Here is a 7,415-nt window from a genome sequence, read left to right as displayed (position 1 = left end):
GCATGCACAGGGGATAGAAAAGAACAGAGCCAGAATGTGTAGGAGAATTCTGAAGTCAGAGCAATGAGGAACAGAAGCAGTTTGGCAAGAGGGGAAGTTTCTGGAGGAAAGTAAGGAGAGGGAATGCTGGAAGGACCTCAGAGCTAGAATGCAGAAAGCAGCAAAGCAGCTGCACCCATGCTGCTGCAGTTGTTGGGGGCAGGGGGAGATGAACTTTGCACAGGGAAATGGGTGACTGCAGGTTGGGCTAGGAGGGAAGTGGCTGGGGACATGGGGAGAGAAATCCCTGGGGTGGGTTGCTGTGGGCTGGGAGAGGAAGGCAGAGGGGGGCAAGAGGCTCAGGAGAGTCTGCAGAAGCCTGGAACCTTCTGAATCCTTATAAAGCTCCCCTGGGAATCTTGCCGCAGAGGCTATAGGTTCCATAGGTCTCTGAGATTTGCTTTGAATTGCTGCCACTGAGCACCCTGGATGTGAGGTCTCATAAATTCATGGGAGAGGGTGCTCTGTGATTAGACCAGGCAGGCCTGGGTGCCCTCAGTGTTGTCATTATGAAGGTCACTGGAATTGTATAGAAATATAATCTCGGAGCAGAAGGAAGAGCTGGAGGACAGAGTGGCCTGCTCCCCAGGCACTGGTGGCCAGTGCGTCTCTGGCCTCTAAGACATTGCTCTCCTTTTTTCACTATCTCCCTTCTTCCTTCTTTCTTTCTTGACTTAAGAACCCAAAGCTTCAAGGCCTGGCTTTGACCTTACTAGCTGTGTGACTGACTGTGGTTATCAGGGAGCCCCCTGAAGCCTGGAAGTTTCCTGCACTGAGGGAGAACAACCAGAAGGTCAAACGGACATTACCAGTACATGATTGGTTGGGTGGTGCCCACGCAGAGGTGAGGCCTCCAATCACTTCCAGCTCTGTATGGCCTCTCAGTCTCCTCCTCAGCTTTCTTCTCTCTTCCCTAAAGAGACATTGCTGTGAATTTCCTGAGCCAAAAGTTCCATGTCCTCCCCTCTGCCACAGCCATCAAACCTGGTTCCTGGAAACGGAGCCTTGTTCTAAGAGGAACAAAGTGGGACTGGAAGGGAATGAAGTCCCAGAAATCTGACCCCCAGAAGTACCCTCCTCCAGAGGAAAATCTGGGTCCTTGGGACAGTGGCAGTGCTGCTTGAGACCACAGCTTTTAACAACCTCCTGGGTTAAGGAGGGATTCACAGTGCAAATTCTTCAACACAGGGACAGATAGCCAGGCCTGGAAGTGGCCAGTTGCAAGGACAGCAGTAGGACCAGGAGGGACTTTGCTGAGTCCTGAAACTCTGGAACATCTGCCATAATGAACTCCTTTAGAAAGATGCAAATCCCCCAGAGATCCCCATCACACCTGGAGACCACCTCTGCATGGACAGCCATAGGTCTCTGAGCCTCAGAGGGGACACAAGGGAATCTTGCTTACAGCAGGAAAGCAGCAGGAACTTGACTATTATGACATTTCACCTTGAACTTTCACCAGAGCCTGACCCCTTGGAGGAAGGCACAAGTCTACAGGGGGTCAAGGGTCAATGTGGGGGTGGGGGTTGAAACCGGGGAAGTCAGAAAGCCCTATGGAGAGTGTTTGAGCCCCTTCTTGTACTAGCCGCTGCATGTACTAGCCGCTAGTCTCGGGCCCTACCGGCTGCCACGACCTCAGCGAGGCGCTCGCGCCCCCTGCCGGCCGATGTCAGGATGACAGTCCCACCGCGCCTCGCTTGCATGCGAGCCCCCAGATAATCCGCGCCAAGCTCCCTGGCGTTCTGCGGCAGTGAGGAGCCATCCAAAGCACCGCACCGTCTTGCCACTTTTTTAGCTGCTTACCTTGGGAAAGCTAATTAACCTCAGAGCCCTACTTGTGTGGTGCCTACTTTTCGGGCTCGGTGTAAGGATTACGTAGAATAACCTGGGAAAGACACCCAGCACACATAGGTGTTTTTAATGGTAGCTGTCATTATTAATATCCATCTCTTGGGGTGGTGGCTCCAGGGTGAGTTCTAAGAGGCGTCCCTTACAAAGGTAAAATGATAACCTCATTAGCTGGCCGGTTACTGATACCCCGTGAGGGCTGTCGGGAAGACATGGTTGTTTTGTTGGAAAGTGGTCCGTTTAATTGTCTTCTGTTTACTTCATTAGAAATGCATCATTTTATTTATATTGCCTATACTAAAGGTTGAGGCCAGGAGAATGCGGGACTCCAACAGGGCAGGAGACAAGAGGATCTGCTTCTGGGAAGGTTTGAGGATTCTTTTTCTGATTATTTGGAATTTGGCTTTGAACAGGTCATAACGGAACTGGAGTTTTGAGCTTCACCAATTTCTCTGGGTTGTGGACTCACAAATTTTGAAGAACAAAATCCACAGACAATCACAGGAGGAAAGAGTAAACGGAGGAGGATTTATTTAAGTGAGGATAGAACTCCCACCATGCAGGAGGGGGCCTGAGAGCAGAAAACCCCATTCTGGTGTGCCAGCTTAGGAGTTTATTTGTGGTTCTGGGTAGAGCATGGAGCAAAATGTATGTTAAACAGGCATTGAAAAAGTACCAAGTCTTCCTTCCCATCTGGGTTCATCCCCACCTTGTTTTCCACCACTGAGACAAAGGAGTTGGCTGGAGGAGATCCCAAGGGAGAGCCTCAGGGTCTTTTACATTTGAAAGAGGCCTTGTGCTCATTAATAGTCAACCAGTTAGCCTCCAGGTGTGGTTGAATGGGGCCCATTATCCTAACTGCCAGGTCATTTTACTATCTTTTCTTTTTTAAAATTCTCATTCAATAAGACAACAGCACCAAAGAAAAGTGAAAGGTTTTGTTATTCTTGTTTGTTTGTTTTCCCCTGTGGAGGGGCAAGAGGGTGTGGACTGGGACCCCAGGGGAGAATGAGGAGTAAGTAAGGGTGTACTGATAGTGTCCTAGACTTAGGGATCAGGCCTGGGAAAGGGGTCTGCAGAAAGGGCGGGTAAGTGGACAGTGAGAAGGACCAGTGAAGACACACCAGCCAGTGACCATGACTGAGACTACCCATGGCCTATGCCCAGGGTCCTACCATTAGATCATCCAGTCTGCCCCCAGGATGGGTTCATTCTGCTCTGTCCCCATCACACAGCCTACCCACGATATTTCAGGACCCCTAGATCCCACCTAATAGAAGGGCTAGCTCCTGGACACCCAGGAAAGCATGAAGAGAAAGTCCCACTCTTCTACTTGGGAAGAAGGCTCCCTCAGGAGACCCAGAGAATATTGATGCCCACCTCATTCAAATCCTCCTAACTGGGCACAGTGGTGCACACCTGTAATCCCGGCTGAGACAGGAGGATTGGGAGTTCAAAGCCAGCCTCAGCAAAAGCAAGGTGCTAAGCAACTCAGTGAGACCCTGTCTCTAAATAAGATACAAAATAGGGCTGGGGATGTGGCTCAGTGCCTCTGAGTTCAATCCCTGGTACCAAAACAAACAAACAAGTCCTCCAGAGTGTTTTAGGCAAGATCTGAGTCCCTGGGGAGGAAGGAGCCCCACCATAGGCCTGAAAGACTCAGCAAGCAGTCCCACCCCAGGAGGTTCTGGGAGAGTAGGGAGGGGAAAGAGGGAGAGGGAAGAGGGGCGGGGGCAGATATTGAGACTGCCCTGATTTGCATCTCCTTGCTGTTCCCCTCTGTATTGGTGGGCAAATGGCCTCAAGTTGGGCTACATCAAAATGGCCTTCCTGACACTTCTCTGCAGTCATCTGCATTGCTGGCCCAGGAAAGACTTTTCTACAGAGAAAAAAAGGCAAATGGCTAAAGACACTGCAGAGGGAAGGAAGCATAGACCTGCTGCCCTGGGTATTAATATGATTTAGGAGATATGCAGGTCACCCCCTCATGACTGAGAGCCATCCTGGAATGAAGCTATGTGGCTATTTCTAAGCAAAACTGTCTGATGAGATGAAATAGCTCAACTCCTGACCATTAAGTCATGAAGGCCATGGCCGTCGTAAATCTCCATCTTTCCGGCCCTCTAGACTGCATGGAGTGTAGCCCAGACAGTGCCAGTTACTTTGGAGGGAACAGGCTCATCCCTGCTGTTCGTGGCCCTGAGGACCAGGCCCTGAGGACCAGGCATGCATCAGTGCCAAGGCTGAGGGCACTTGAATCCACCCTGCATATTTATTGTCTCTTTTGGGTGATCTAGAATTCTCCTGATCTCTACTGGCTCAAATCCTCCTCAACTCCCATCAAAAAGCTGGCCCTGCCACTTACCTATCTGATTACTTTGGGCAGGTAAGTTCATTTCCTAGAATCTTCATTTCTTCATATTAGAAAACATGAGCAATCATATCTAAGTTGTTTGGGAGGGTAGAATGGAATCGTCTTAGAGTGCATCCTGGTGTTCTTTTTTTATAAGGCTTGGCTCAAATTCTGTCCCCTCTTCCTGGGATGCCTTTCCTCTATTGACTCCCCCACTGGTACTATCCATTGCCAAGGTCCCCCTTTCCCCTTGGGCTCCTCCTGACTCATCTCCTGCCACTTGATATGACTGCACATAGGACCCCTTAAGCCTGGTGGCTTCCAGACTCAGAGGCAAGGAGTTTCTAAAGAGCAGAAAACAGCTGTTGGCTTTGCGCTTGAGGAACTAGGAAAGGAAGATGGAGGTAGAGAAGGTAGTGGTTGGGGCATTTCCAGACTGAGGGATGTGGGATTAGGGGAGACTGTTCATGGAGATGAGGATATAACTTCTCTCTGACTGCAGGTAGGAAATTCCTGTATGGCCCCGCTCTTCAGGACACTAGACTTGCAATTCCTCGACTGGCCACCAGGTGTCCTCGTTGTCTCTGGGGCAGTTGCAATGAGAGGAGCCCGTGAAATAAAAGGCAAATGTGTTCCAGGGTTCAGCACTCGGTTAAACCCATGTTAATAAGGTTAAAACTGCATTGGCAGCACAAGCCTGTAATCCCAGCAACTTGGGAGGCTGAGGCAGGATGATCGCAGGTTCAGGGCCAGCCTCAGCAATTTAATGAGACCCTGAGCAACTTAGTGAGACCCTGTCTCAAAACAAAAAATGGTCTGGGGATGTGGCTCAGTGATTAAGCACCCCTGGGTTCAATCCCTGGTACCAAAACAAAACAAAACACAAGACGTAAAACCACTGCAGTTCTTGCTGCTCTGGCCCTGATGCACCTTGCAATGATATTTGTGGAGGGTCCCCGGAATCCACCAAAGGGACCTTGCAGGAGATGACTCTGTTGCTAGCTGTTCCTGCAGCCTTCTGCTGCCAGGAAAGCCAGCTGCCATACAAATGAGTATGAGGAAACTACTTGAATGTGCCCTCTTTTTTAAAAAAAGCTTAATTATCCACAGACACATTGGTTCTTTGTATCTAGTAATATGATGCTTGGGGCTTACTTCATAGTAGCTGCGTGGCGACCTTGTAGTTGAGAAATACTGAGACAGACATGTGATGAAGGTTGCCCTCCTGGGACAAGCACAAATTCCATTCAGGAGGCTGTCACTGTCTCCGAGAGACAACAGTGGTTAAAAGCTTGACTCTGGAGCCAGACTCCTTGGGACCAAAACTTCTCTCTGCTGCCGTTTACTATCTCTGAGACCTTAGGCAAATTACTTCTCAGTATCTCAGTCTCTTCATCTGTGAAATAGGAGCAATAACAGTCCTGTCTCATGGAAAGGGTTTGACGAGTGAATAAATGTCAAGTGCTGAGTCCAGGCCTGGCACATGGTGGGGGCGACATGAGCATTAACTCTCATTATTACTAGAAAAGACGCCAGCCTACTCACTTATTGTTCACTTGTGTCAGAGAATTGATCTTCTACAATCAGAAATGAAGAGTTAGGTGAGAAGGGACCTCTCATCCAAGCAGACAGGGTTGGCTTCATGGATAGGTGATCTGTGCAGCCGCCCAGGGTTCTGAGCTCAGAAAGGTGCTCAGTTTAATGCTCTTCTGTTGTATTCTCAATCATTTATGAAGGGACCCTAAATTTTCATTTTGGACCATGTCTGCAAATAACACTAGACGAATCTCACCAGCAGATTCGTCTGGCTCAGAGGGCCCCTCCTCTCTTACCTCCATTCTCTCCTCCCATCACACACAGACACTCCCCCTGGGGGCATTTGCCCCTGACCGGGCCTTTTTCCCTTCCCCTCCAGCCTTCTAATGAAAAATTCCAAGCATTTGGCAGTGTGGAAAGAATTACAGGAGACATCCATATACCTGCCACCTGGATGCCACCAGTAATGTTGACTGTCCTCATCTAATTGTATCATCCACGGAGAGACGTTTGCCATCTTATTCATGCTTTCCTTGGACCCTGTCTTCAGCTACTGGACCCTTGTCTCTTGACAGGTCTTGAGCTTCCAGCCCCTCTATCTGAACAAGAACGGGGTCCCAGGCTCTGGCAATGCAGGGCAGAACAGATGAGGATGAGTTCTGGAAGGGCAAAGAAAATTCGAGCTGGAGTTTGGGCCTGAGGGTCCTGCTTTTGGTCGTAGATCCTCTTGGTTCTTTGTGTAGTTTCTTAACACTCCACATTGTCTTCCAGAATTCTCTCAGATGTGACCTGTGGGCAACCTCAGCAGCCCTGGGAGGTGACCTTAGAGCAGATTCTTCTCTCCACTCCACAACTGAGGAAACTGAGCCTCAGAGATTCCTTCAACAACCTGCCCAAGAGCCAGGGCTAAAAGTGCCAGAGAAGGCTCAGTGGAAGAGCACTCGCCTAGCATGCAGGAGGCCCTGGGTTCGATCCTCAGCACCACATAAATGTAAAATAAAGATATTGTGTCCACCTGAAACTAAGAAATAAATATTTTAAAAAGGCCCCAGGCCTCTTTCTTTTGATCCCATGAAGTGTGTGTGTGATGGGAGGGTGGTAACTCCCCTGTGGTAACTTGGGGTAAAGAAACTTCCAAATCCAGAACATTCTCTCCAGGAAAAAAGAGGGAGTCTGGGCTGAAATCTACCCTGGATGTGTGGCTGAGCCACTAATGGTCACGTTTCCTTGCTTGGGTCTGGCTTCTCCCCACCTCTCCCAGCATCCCCACCCCCTCCCAACTGCCACAGGCAGGTGACACCTGTATTATTGCTAAGGGTTAAAAAGCCCCTGAATCAATAAAACCCATTAATGAGTGTTGGTACCTCCAAGGCTACAGATAAATCCCCTCTCCTCAGTGAGTTCAGCCCCATAAAACAGCGCTCCCCTTTCCATCCTAGAATTCATTTGATGGAAAATGTAGAGAAATTTTAAAAAGGTGACTTACTAATTGCCTGTAAAATAAAAGGCAGATGGAAGCTTTATTACAGTTGAAGGAAGTCGGGAATATTAAGGTAAAATGTCAAATAACAATTGATTTTCTTTAGACATAAAGGGGCGATTTATGGCTTCCTAGTTACTACAAACGAGAAATTATTTG

General features: G+C 49.0%; 1 long non-coding RNA gene across 1 annotated transcript; it reads left to right on the top strand.

Moving 5' to 3' along the window:
* Positions 1-1,601: 1,601 nt before the first annotated feature.
* LOC144375616 (uncharacterized) lies at positions 1,602-6,844 on the top strand. The gene is made up of 3 exons (XR_013435633.1): positions 1,602-2,254; positions 4,185-4,273; positions 6,548-6,844. It is a non-coding gene; the product is annotated as an uncharacterized LOC144375616 (long non-coding RNA).
* The last annotated feature ends 571 nt before the right edge of the window (positions 6,845-7,415 follow it).

This window comes from Ictidomys tridecemlineatus, chromosome 3 (genome assembly GCF_052094955.1).
Source record: "Ictidomys tridecemlineatus isolate mIctTri1 chromosome 3, mIctTri1.hap1, whole genome shotgun sequence".
NCBI classification, from domain to species: domain Eukaryota; kingdom Metazoa; phylum Chordata; class Mammalia; order Rodentia; family Sciuridae; genus Ictidomys; species Ictidomys tridecemlineatus.
This window is presented reverse-complemented; position numbering and strand designations above follow the sequence as displayed.